We start from the raw sequence: 13,747 nt of genomic DNA, 5'->3' as shown, positions 1-13,747 counted from the left end.
TTGAGACTGATTGACCTTGCACTTTCACATAACAGTACAGATACTGTAGCTTGATCAAGTATCTTTAGCTCAATGCAAATGTTGAGAGAGTTTCAGCAATGGTGAAAAAACAATATGGTCCTGCATCGCCGACCCCATCTAATGCCAAAATAAGAAAATTGGACAGAGTTAACTCTAGAATTTGAATAAACATAGGAGCACAATTCAGAAGGTGGTGAGAGCTTTGGGAGTGGGTGGGGCTGAACAGATGCGGAGCTAGATTTTCACAATATAGCAGCTGTTCAGAAAGAAACTGCAACTTTTAAATTCAAATTTTAAACAATGTGTGTATACTGAATAATTTTTGAGATATTGACACTTAAATTAGACTTTTGAAAACTAGGCGAGACTTGCCCTGGTAGGCCAAAGTAAATAGCATTAAAGTCTTACTATTTGTTCTGTTCTTTCAGATTACGTTAAAACTATGTTTATATAATGATGTGTATACTGTAACACAAATGTCGCTATTGATAGAAATGTGTAGTCATTAGTGTAGTTTTTTTTTCTTTTCTTTTTTTTTCTTTTTATCGTGGTTTGTCATGCGTAGTTGTGGCAAAATGATCAGATCCGGGCCTCACCACCACAGAAGAAGAACAAGATTGTTCGTAAATTGCGGCACAGGAACAGTGAAAGGGAATTTTCAAAATCAAAGGAAACTCACAAACTTATGTCACTAAATGCACACGTCACTTGATCCGCAAATAAAGATTCAACACTTCACCAGCCAATTTTACATTTGAGAACGTCTTATGGCAAAAAATGAATGCAGAAATAGGAAACATATATTTGCTTTCCTTATAAAAGGTATGAGGTATTTCTGCAAAAGGGAAAATATGCATTCACAAATATGAATGCATTTGTACAAATCATTGCACATCTTGTTAAATGACTTTACTATACACAAGTTGAGAGATATTTGTTTGTAGATAGTAAAACACATTTGTAATGGGTCTCTTATGCGTGATACACAAATTTGTCAATATTGAGACTAATCTCTCTTTTTAAATTACTGCTTGTATGTGAATGTAAAACTTAACAAATAGGGGAAAGAAATTTACCACATATCCAAAAGGTCTGTTGGCTGAATTTTCATTATAACATATAATATCTTTAAAATGTAAAAGTGAAAGTATAGATAACGTTAAATGCTCCAAAAATGCAAGATTCCAGAAGTCCAGAATTTTTCTATTATTTTACATTGAAAAGCTCATAAATATTATTTTACAGACAATAATCGCGAACATGATGTAAATCAAGATGTGGCTTACTACATGTTAAAACAGGTCATTTTCCTTGTAAAAACTATACATTTATGAAAATACTTTAAAAGTTTGCTAATATATATTTTTTTTAAAGATCAAGGTGCAGTTTATTAGCTGAGAGAATGGCAGAGCAGGAACCTTTTGACACAAATCTATATGGCATATTGAATAGGAATGCCAGTACTAATAATTCCATGAATTATGTTATTCAAACTTGACATAAGGGAAGTGCACTTATTAGGGGTGAGCTGAATAGTCTGATCAGATATTGTGTTCTTTCCGGATATGATATGACTGCTGTCTGACTATTATGGACCAATATCTGTGATTGAAGAAACACACTGCATATATTAGTTGAATGTGTACACAGTGCTGAATGGAAAGTGATCTTAAAGCTGCTGTATGATAGGCTAGATGCTCCCCTGAGTCCCATCTATAAATACCATGGCTCCATTTGTGTTGCTGCTTGCCAGTTCTCATTTGACACCTGTGTCTCATACGCAGCACTAGTCATAATGCAAAGAAAGGATTTACAAAGGTGTTTGTGTGCATGAGTGTGATTCGCCTTGCTAATAACAAAGCAGGCTCAATAGCAGACTGGAAGCTGTGGCCTGCTAGCAGTGGTTAGCAAAGGTTCCACCACCACCAAGCTAAGCTAAAGCTACCCCTGCATGACACAGCCTAACTTTTCTGCAATAGAGGTGAGTATAAAAGATAAAAGGAATAGAAATGAAAGTAATACAATTGATGATGAATTGATATCTATGTGTGTGAATGTGCGTGCTTGTTTTACAGAATGCCACTGCTTCTAACATACAGTAGATCAATAAAGTTCAATTAAACAAAATATAAAAGGCATGAGCATAAGCAAATATGGTATTTATAGACTGGTGCAATAAAGCGGGGCCATCGTCCATCTGCTTTGTATTTAACTCCCTCCCTCCAGGGCTGAACTAAGCACCTACAGAACGATTTCCTCTTCCTCACTCTGCAGCTTGATGATGTTGCCAATTTACAACAAAACAACACCAAAACCAGCAAGTGTCAGCTACATGGAGCAGCCTGTTTTTTTCTGACTGACCACCAGTACTGATGCTTGGATATTGGATACGGAGCCAACTTCGACTATGACATCGTCAGCTCAGGCCTAGTATCCATTAAGCCCACCCATACCTATAACATTTTAATATGAGATGAACAAATATGTGTTAAAGATCTGGAGTGGGCTTATATTTTATTTCTATTTAATATTTTTATACTTTGGCACATTCATTTTTATAGAATTTTATTTTTAATTGTAAAAAAATAAAGAAACATTGTAAAGGACACATACAGAACCTATAGAGGGTATTTATCCCTTGTACCTTTTGAATATTTTATTGTCAGTGGTAGATTTTTACCTAGTTTGCCCATGCTACATGCTGTATTCCGCAGGGGCTTAACTGAGTTTCATCATTAAAAATGGGAATGATGCATTCAAATTGGATAGATATATGGACAACAATTGGTTGAGCTATTAAAATAAAAAGTACACAACAGCAATATGCAAGGTTAGTACTATTTTTACAGATATTTGTTTATGTTTATTTTCATTCTACATGGATAGAGTTGAAATGTACATGTATGGACTGGAATAGTGCTTGATATCTTTAATAAAATGTATGGTAAGGGAATGGCGGATTGATGTGTCATTGCAGCTGAATGGTTGGATGGATTTAAATTATATTCCTCTCTTTGACTATACTAAATGATGCATTGCCTTTGCGGCACAGAAGTTTCTGAAAGTCAGCAGGGCTGAGTCTGTACTGCTCCTGAGATCACAGCAAGTGTAGGTGTGCAGATTCATCAACAGCCTCTCCTCTGTCTGATTGAAAGTTTGTGTTATTGTCACGGCAGGCCATGCAGACGGGGCTACACTTCCTCTGGCTAAACTACTCACTTCCCCTGCAGCAGGGAGCCATGGGATTGGGCCGAGAGCAGAGTTAGCTTGAGGTGACCCTGGCTGGCTCTGTTCCTGACGCGTTGTTCCAGGAAGTACGATCAATGGGGCCATTGGTGTCCCACTGTGAACTTTGTCACCCACTAGTAGCAACGTACAGAGGAAAGTGTAATTTCTCTGTGCGCACCTCACTTTGAAATGAAAGGATTTGGTAAAGAGAGAGACACCGTTGCTAAGGATACAATAAATCAGAAACAGAAACTTTTATGCAATGTTCCAGAAGCTATCCGGCTTTTCGTGACGCATTCACCCCCCGTGCTGCACTGGCCGCCGTCCAGATCTTGTTCTGATTGAGACTTCCAGGAATGACTGCAGGGCTGGTGTCCTTGACAGGTGGAGCCTGAGCCAAGTGGCAGTGATTCCTGACTGTTGCTCCTCTGTTGGCACAGGCACACACTGAAGATAAATGTCAGGCCCTGGCAAAGACCACAACTAACCAATAATTTAAATTTCAGAGCAGAACAAAATGTGAAGTTCTCTACACAGATGTCAATGGCCATTGAATAAATTAAATGTGACAGCCAAAGGGCCCTGAATAATTATCTGTGAACACCTCTCCCTACGAGTGTTTTGAGCTGTAAATATGGTTGGAAGACTAATGATACTCAGTAGCAATTTGCAGTGTATACTGACTGAGAATTGTTGAACTTTTCAACCATGACTGGTAAACCATGGTTTAACTGTAAAAGAACTGTATCCATCATCTGCGACATAGGCCTAAATGTGCTTATTATGTAACTGTTCCATTTCATTACTTAAAACAGTCTTATTTAAAGTACTCTAAGCACTTTGAGATTGATTTATAATAAAAATATGTAAATAAAAATGACTTTTATCAATTCCAAGTGATGCAGGAGGTCACAAAGCAGCTGCTTTTTTCCCAAAATATTGAGGGCTGGTCAGTTCACTTTCTTTTATTCTTTCCCCAGATGATCCAGGGCATGTAAGGACACACTTTATTTTTGGGAAACCACCTCAAGGAAGGAAGAATAAGTCTCTGGAGGATCTTCTAAAACAATGTTTGGATCAATCCACAGTTTTGATAGGAAAGGTCCTTCCCAACAAAAACCTTCACAAAGTGATGAGACTTGATTGTGGACAAATATTGGCAGCATTTTTGTGGAGCAAGAAAGGAATTTCCTTGAGGTGTATTTTCAACCCTCACACAAATATTATTGTGTTCATGTAGATATGCCTTTAGGATGTTTGATTTGAGTTGCAAAAAGCATTTGTAGTCATTAGACTTTATTGGAGTAATCACAGAATGAATTATGTTGACAAAAATTGCTTGCCCTTGGTTGAATGCTTGCCCAACATTTTTTTAAATATTGGATGCAGACACAACTCCATATCATGTCATTGAAATGTACACTTTACTGGAACAGATCTGTTCACATTGCGTCAGAATAATGTTTTACAGAATATTACACTTATGTGAATGTCTCCTTCGGATGCATATAACCTCAAATCCAACACTTATCTAGAATCTTGTAATCTAGAAGTTTTTGGGGGAAAGCTATGACTGTCTAACTATCTTCCTTACATGTGGACTGACTAATTCAATTTTAGAAATACATTTTAGGGTGAAGTTCCCCTTTGATGGATTGGCCATTTATGGTCCGATGATTTTTATCAGTTCAGTTGGCATTCTCTGCTCCATAATGACATAAAATCCAATACTTAATGAAGTGTATGTATTTTCAGGTTAGACATTTGAAGATAAATAATTATTCTCAATGAGAACAAAGTGAAAATCATTATTGTGTAGGGTGTTCCAGCAGGGAAAAGATATGTCAAGGATTCGTTTTTTTAATAATCAGCATTCAACATACTGACCATAAAACAAAAGGGCATTTGCTTAAAAAAAACATCTAAGTTCAAGCTATGAGAAAACTGGGCCCGTGCATCTGTGCAATTTACTAAATACGTATCTGGCAGCATCTGGTAATGCAGGGAAAGACTTCATTTTGGCATGACAGCTTTCCAAAGGCCCACCAGTCACCACGCTTCATTTGCAATGATACAATGCTGACCTGCATTCCACAAGCCAAATGGGGAGAATTGGCCTCCTGCTTGTTTAAGGAAGTAGGCAAAGTGGGGGGTGCACAATATAATCCGCATGGGGCACATTTGCCTTAAAAAATCCGTAAACCTCTGGATGCTTTATGCACATTATACATGTTTTGAAGTTTTGTCCCAGGAATACTAGGCAAAAGTAAATCACCGATTTGATTATGATCATGTTCATTTAACTTTATTAGCAGAGAAAGAGGTCATACAGCAATGATGCACTAGTAGCAGTACAGACAGAAACAGAGATTACAGCATCTCAAGTGGACAGGCACATAAAGCACAATACAATTTCAGACACTTCAGCACACCCTTGTCTTGACCCCCCTCAGCAGCAGTCCATCAGCAACTGTTCCCCATTATCACCTGCACCCATTTCCCTCAGTTTGTTTCTTTTTCCGTGGGTAACATTACTTGATTTCCATTGTGTTTGTTGGCTGCTATGAGTACTCAATTTTTTTTTTGTTTTTTGTTTTGCTATCTCCATTCCTTCTTTTCCTCTTGAACGTTAACTCTGGTTTTCCCTTGATTTATTGTTTTTATTTTTCCTCTAAAGTAGCCAGTGTTTATGCCTGCCTTCATAGTGGAATAAAATTGTACCTGCAATTGCATCCTGTGTTAAGGAAGAGTCATTACCGAATGTTACCTCAAAGCTGGACGCAGCAGATAAACTGGATCTCCACCAGGCTGTGGCCAGGCAGGATTGTTTCCTTGGCAAACGCCATCTCCAGCCGGCTCAGCAGGGCTTAGCTATGTAGAGGAGGCCCTCCACATGCTGCATTGCCTCTTGACTGCTGCTGCTGAGGGTGAATACCCCTCCGCTGCACCCACCCAGCTGTCCTCTCCGGGCAGCCAGCCAGCTGGCCAGCTTGCCCCTCAGTCTACTCCCTTTCTGGATGTGCGACTTGTACTCCCAGACTGGTATGAGGGCACTCCCTCTAAGTGCTGGGGGTTTCTTCTTCAGTGCTCTCTGTACTTCACCCACCAGTCCGGAGCCCCTACTCCAGACTTCAAAATTGCAACGATCATCTCCTTGATAACTGGGTGTGTGCTGGAGTGGGTAACAGCCATCTGGGAGAGAGGAGATGTCGGGACTTGCTTTTTTAACAGGTTCATGGCTCTTTTTCGGGCAGATTTTGACCATCCACTAGAGGGAAAACAGAGGGATTCTCCAACTTTGACAGGGCTCCAGCGCTGCTGCAGATTATGCCAAATACTTCCGCACAGTGACCACCTCCAGTGGGTGGAATGAGCCGTTCCTGGCACCTGTTACTCTCTACTGCCTCATGCCCTCCTGTGTTACCACAGCTCTTGTTGACTCCGGAAGGGCAGGGAACGTCATTGACAAAGAGAGCTTTCCATTGCTAGTCATCTGAGCACCTGTCAACAAAGTCATCCTTAGTCTCCCCTTGCTCCAACTACTCTGTCACACCATATCATGGACTGAGATGGCGATCATTACCTAGTCACCCCATCATTGGAAGACCTGTTTGCAACTACAGTATGGTTCCACTTCAGTGAAGCGTCCATCAGCCTTTTTCCAGCCAGAAGTTTCAGAAGTTTACCAGCATGTCATGGAGATGTTTTCCAAGTCTAAAACCACCTGCCTTTCTTCTCGTCACCCTCTACATTTCCAGCATCAGCCAGATTCTTCTTTGTGGAAAAGTAGAATGGTTCCTTGCATCGACTACAGAGGGCTGAACTGTAGTCGATGCAGTTAAATATTGCTACCCACTTCCTCTGATGCCTGCAGCTATCAAACAGGGGTTTACGCTTATTCATGAAATTGGACCTTCAGCATGCCTACAACCTCATCCATATCTGACATTCGTATCTGAAGACAGCCTTCAGCACCACCCCTGGTCTTTATGAATATGTTGAAGATTTATTCCGGGACATGTTTGGGAGCCAAGTATTCATGGAACAAAGTAACACTGCCTTCCACAAGCTGAAGGCATGTTTCACCCCTGCGTCAGTACTGAAATATCCAGACCCAATGTGGTAGTTTACTCTGGAGAAGGATGCTTCAGAGGTAGGTGTGGGGGCATCTCTCTCTCAAAGACATGGTAACTCACAAAACTGTCTTCTTGTGTGGTCAGATCGTGGCCTCCAGTTCACATCATGAGTATGCAGGGCTTTCATGAAGAAGCTGGGAGTCATGGTGAGCCTCACTTCTGGTAACCACGCTCAGGCTAACAGGCAGGTGGGATGGACCAATCAGGAACTTGGGTGGTTCCACCAAAGCCACTGTCAGGACCAGCAGGGTGATTGGGCCCAGTTCTTCCCTAAGCAGAGTATACCCAGAACTATCTCTGCCTCTCTTCCAGTGCGTTTTTGGTTACCAGTCTCCCTTATTCCCGTGGAACCAAAGCCCCATGCACAGAGAGCCCCACCCTAATCTGTTTTTTAATTTATTTTATAACCTATTTACTTTTTATTTTTTACTTGACTGAACAAGCGAGATTTGACTGTAGTGTTGACAAGCAGGGGGCCGCTATCAGCAAATAGACCACACCCCCTGACCATCCTGAGTAGCCAATACGCTGCATCATCGCGGGGCCCCCGACCCATCTATCATGTTACAATTGAATCATGTCTGGTTTGACCCAAGTAGAACATACCCCTCTGTGGCTTACCAATGAATGGATAGGTATCATGTTCAAAACTATAGTTGCAAAGGCTGCTACTTTTGCTTACTAGCTAGGAATACTTCCGAAATTAAGAGAAAATATCCGAGCCTCAAAAAAGACAGCTAAAAAATTGAAAATCTGGAGCTGGTCACTGCTAAATCAGTATTACAGTGAGTATGTGATTTATTTCTCAACATGATAGTGAGAAGTTTCTCAGTGGTGCCACAAAACACCACAAAACATTACCTGAATAAGCTAAAGCTAAAATACCGAAAATTATTATTCCAACCAGTCCACATCTACTGACGAAAAGCAATCGCAGGTTGCTACCTTCACTGCAGTATCTTGCTGCCTCCCAACAGAGTCAGGCTGTCTTGAGAGTTTCCTATACAGTTAATCTCTTTCTGTAACACACCGAGGCCAGAAATTAAGGAGAATAAGATGAGCTCAATTAAAGATCTTGCTGATCTGGTTTATTTAAAGAATCACTCCCTTCTGTCCCATTTTCCCTGGCGTTGACATGGCATTTAAGCTCTTTTTAACAATTCTTGTTCCTGTGGGGAGAGATCATTTTCACTGAAACCAATCAAGAATTCCCTTAGAAGCATCATGTCTCAGGACAGACTGTCAGGGCTGTCAGTGCTCAGTATTGAAAACAGTTGGGCTTTCAAGCTGGACCTACAAGCCATGGTTAAAGCAATTGCACAGGACAAGACATGCAAGGCAACGCAGCTACTATAGAAAGACAGGAGGACTGGACTAAAGGAAATGGGAGTAGGCTGATTTATTTTGATGTGATTTTTTTACCTTGACTGTAGCTTTGCAGCCCATTTGTGTAATAGCCAGACAAAAGCCTGCTTTCTACAATAAAGACCAGGTGTGACTGAATTTTTCCTATCGCCCACTTTTCTCCTCATTGTTATGTGATGTTCCGATCACTGTTAGTTCTGAAATAATGATGGACGTGTATGTGGCTGCTTACATTCAGGGGGAGGGAACCTTGCAGGAGGGCCCAGAGATACTGCAGTATCCTAGTGATTATGACACGGACTGTAGTGTAGTGTGACTATTGCTTGGTACACCAAACAGATTAAAGAAACTTAAATAACACAAAAATAAAGTTACTGAAGATGTGTTTTCCATCAGGTATTCAGACTCGGCTTGTGCATGTGCTTTTGGGAGGCACTTTCTTTGCCCGTACTGGAAAGAGTAAATTTGCTCAGGTTAAGCACACAACAATGGATGTAAAAAAGGTCTTGGCAATGGAATTCTACTTACATTGCATATCTAGTATCTCTGACTCCTTTATACACAGATTAGGAAAGGTGTTTATCTCATTTCACTTTATATTTTGCACATACTCATCACTGACATAGTCTACATATTATTGTCAGGTGAGCTGTATTTATGGTATTTATGTATTTTTATATGTATGTATTTATTCATGTATTTATGATCAATACAATTTGAATACAAGAATCCAATTATTGACATATCCATTATATGCACTTCTCAAATTATGGTTGCTAATCTTGGGTAAATGTACTATTTCTTGTGGTAATTTTTTAATCATTGAAAAAACATTTTATAGTCATTAGTTAAAGAGATGTGAGATAAAATTTACAGAAGAACAGTAAATCCTCATATAAGGTTGATGTAAGCATTTTAAATTCATGTTGGAATTAATCAATTATAGTATAATTTTAATTAATAATTAGCTAAATATGTAATCACTCATTAAGCTTTCTATATGAAATACAAAGCATTTTATTCAGTTGACTTGAAGTTACACAGCATTCCCAGATGGAGAGCATTAGATATCCCAGGTTTTTTTGAGTAAAATGTGCATGAAAAATAAAATTTGAAATATGAATCTGAATGGGATTCTCAGGACTCCTCCGATTTGTTTTTGTTTGTTTGGCTTCTCCCATATATCAAATGAACACTTTTTAAAAATTCATCAATATTAATATGTATGCATGATGATCTCTGATTATACGAGTCAAAAGTATTGTTCAACATATGGCTGAGAACACCGATAAAAACATATTGCTCGTTCCTCCAGTCAGTTGGCATTAGAGATAATAAAACAGATCTTACCTCAATGGGAGAGGGTTGTACCTCGACCCTAAATGCACATTAGGACTGGATTGGAAAGAGCGGCCATTACAACATCTTAGCATTAGCACACCTTTGTTGGTACCTGATTCGGGGCACACATCGAGGCAGCTCTGCCAGTCAGTTGGCAAACTAGAATGGTGAGTACTGTGCAATCCTGTTTCATTGTGTCGTGTATGGAAGCTTCCCCCATCCCTGATACTAACCACATTCATACCAAACTGCTTAAAATGGTTTTGTTTATTATTGTTTTTATTTATTTATTTATTTATTTTTCTACTTTATTATTATTATTTTTTCCCTCCCTCTCGATTCTTCACTCTTACTACATACCCACCAGTTTGAACCCATGTTGTATTCCTCAGTTTGCTTTTGCCCCTTTTGTCTTTGTTGTTTGTCTTTGTCTTACTTGTACAATCCCTTTCATTTGTTTAGGCGTCCCTGTACTTGTCTCCACTTGTTTGGTTACCACTTTATTGCACAATAAAATGAAAAAAAAAAAAAAAAAAAAATAGAATGGTGAGTATGACTAGTCACTGTCTGTAAAGCTGGTGAAAATGATGAAAAACACATTAAATCATCTTTTGGTTACCTTTGGAAAATAGCCTATCTAGTTATCTTCACTGCTTGTTATCCAGTTAGTAAAATTAGCTTTCTGGTAGCTACTGCCCTGCAGCTTTCAGCCAGGTGGGTTACTTGCTTGGGGTTAACACGCCTGCCGGAAAACCTGGAAATTTGTGGACTAGTATTCCAGTCATTGAGAACACATGGAAAATTACAATGCTGTTTAAAAAAGAAAACTGTCAGTGACGGCAATAAAATGAAGCAAACCACACTGCAATACTACTAACAAAATAAACACAATAAAGTTTTGGTTTGGAGTATGTTTAATGACCAAGTAAAAGTAGTTGTATGAATAGCCCTGCAGATCAGTGTTAAGAATTCACATGTGGCAGCAAGTGTTCTAGCTATGTTTTCTTCTGTTGCTACTGTAGTTACTAGCAACTTTGCATCAAGTCTAGTCAAATAATGTTATATAGTTTAGGTAGGTAGCTAGCTAATGTGACAGGACAGGGCTTTTTAGAGAAACTAGGGTGCTGATGCTGTGCTTGGCTTTGGCTTTTTTTTTTTCCTGACCTTGTCGTCATTGTAATTGCGATGTAGAGAACCAAGTCAGTGAACTGAGGAAGAATGAGCTACTTTTCGAGGAATGCAGTCAAAAGTTCAGCAGCAAGACCCAGTACTGAAACCTCTTTTGGTCTCTGAATTAGTTTAATTATCAAGGTGACTGATTCTGGAATTAAGTTGACTCTGCCTGTGTGTATCTGCTTAGACACTAATGTGAACAGCTGTTCCACAGCTTGTGCCCAATCTGTAGGGGGTTTTCAGCTGCTCTTTTTAGGCACATTTCTTTGTTGCACAAATGTGTCTCTGTTTCCTTTGCTACGGTCACATGCTATGTTATCCTAAGTTACAGGCCACTCCTACCAAAAAAGTATGACATCATTGAATCAATAAATCAGTTTGTTAATGCAGAGTTGCCAAAAGCTAGTTAGCAAGTTGAGCCAAGCTGAGGGACAGAGGTACAATTTTTTCATATGTATCTACACGCAGCATGGTGACGAGCAACTTTTCCTTCATTCGACACTATTCGGAAAACCAAGATTTCAACAGGATTTCATGAAAATAAATAAATAGGTAGGCTAAACAAATAAACAAATAAAAACCTATCCCCTTGTCGTGTATCCAACAAAATAATGACCTGTCTTTGAACTTGAATGTAACCTCACTGCAAAAAGGAAAACATCTCCAAATCATGGCTATGTGTAATTTAGAGCTACTTGTCCAGGATTTATATTGCTCTCAGAATATGCGTCATTATTCAACCATTCTGGCATAGTAGCAGCTCATCATTTCTGGAAAAGTTAAAAGCTGATGAGTTCCAGACAATTTAATCTCCAACCTGAGCCAATGAGTGTGACCTCCCCTCACTCACCCTATCCGTGATGGTCCAAAGCCTGCATCCTACATACTGCAGAGTACTTCCTTGGTGCTTTTTTAGGGTCTGTTTCATTTACACACCAGTTTCACTGTTTTTTTTAATTTTTTAAATTTGTTTGTTTGTTTTAGTTTTTGTCGGCACTATATGTGTCTCCCTAAGCAGGTATTCAGACCCAACTTGCACACATTTTTTAATGGCTGCCGTGCATCACCCAGGAGGGTGCTCCACGTTGGTGGTGATTGGGGCGAGTTAGGGTTAGGGCTGCAAAGCGCTTCGAGTCGTCGGCTGGTGAAAAGCATTTGACGAAGTCTTCTTTGTGAGCACTCCTAAGTAAGCACTGCACAGCATGAAATCTGGTTCACTCCTGCCAAGTGATTGTTGCTAAGCAGATGTGGGCTTGGTTAGAATGAGAGGCCTCCTGGGAATACCAAGTTGCTGCTGGAAGTGGTGTTGGTGGACCTGTAGGGGGCGATCTTCCCTCTGGTTAAATAAACCCCAGTGCAGTCATGGGGACACTGCTGTAGCAGACATCGTCTATTGGTTGAGACATTAAACTGAGGTACTGACTCACTCTGGTCATTAGTTCCCATGACACTCATTGCGAAGAGTAGTGTGTTCCCTGGTGTCCAGGCTAAATCCCCAATCGGGCTCTCTCAACCTGCCACCTCATGGCTGCCGTACATCACCCAGGAGGGTGCTACACGTTGGTGGTGTTTGAGGCGAGTTTCCCCCTCATCGCTGTAAAGCGCTTTCAGTCCTTGGCCGGCGCGAAGTCTTTGACGAAGTCTTTTTTTGCGAGCACTCCTAAGTAAGCACTGCACGTCTTCATGTGCTGTCATAACTGCAACACACAGAACCACAGCACAGCATTAAATCTGGTTCACTTTAGGGCCCAGTTTCCCGCTGACACATCTCACTTTTGTTCTTACTTTATGTTTAAAGAAACCGAAAAGCAATCGCTTATATCTTTTGACACACTCTCCGAGTCTCGGTATTTAACAACTTCTTCTCACGAATGCAATTTTATATTTCTAGACAGAAGCCCATATTTCATAAGACAAAAGCTCAAAATGTCTGTAGAATATTATACAGTTTGCACTTCTAAATTATCTGACATGCATTTTTAGAGTGCTATTTTCGGAGGGGTAGTCGGTACACCGAGTTTGTCTGCATTAAATGAATGCTCATAAATACTGTTTCACCGCTGCAAACAGACGTCTCCACAGGTCTTGAAATATTACGCTTGGAAACACTTGATGGATTTTTTTCCCCCGCAATGGCACTTTGCCACGCTTTTTATCTCTGTCCTTGCTTAACCCTGAGCTAATATTTCTCTCAGAGATGCAGCGAGCAGCTGCAGGCTACGGTTTTCATTGTACTGGCCAAAAACACGGATGTGACGAAAACTCAGGCCATAACGGGAACGGGCATTTAAGGTGCCCGCGCGGTATGATTGCATGCCAAAAAAAAGTCATTTTTAAAGCACCACTTAAAAGTAGGTTAAAAATAGTTATGCTGTGCTGAAATAATCCCCACAGAGAATGTATATATTCTGAGATACTGCACCATTAAGATACTGCACCACAAACTCACTGATTAGTGAATCGGAAAACAAGAAATTGAAGTT

Source organism: Anguilla anguilla, chromosome 5, assembly GCF_013347855.1.
Source record: "Anguilla anguilla isolate fAngAng1 chromosome 5, fAngAng1.pri, whole genome shotgun sequence".
NCBI classification, from domain to species: domain Eukaryota; kingdom Metazoa; phylum Chordata; class Actinopteri; order Anguilliformes; family Anguillidae; genus Anguilla; species Anguilla anguilla.
Note: the sequence above shows the minus strand (reverse complement) of the source record.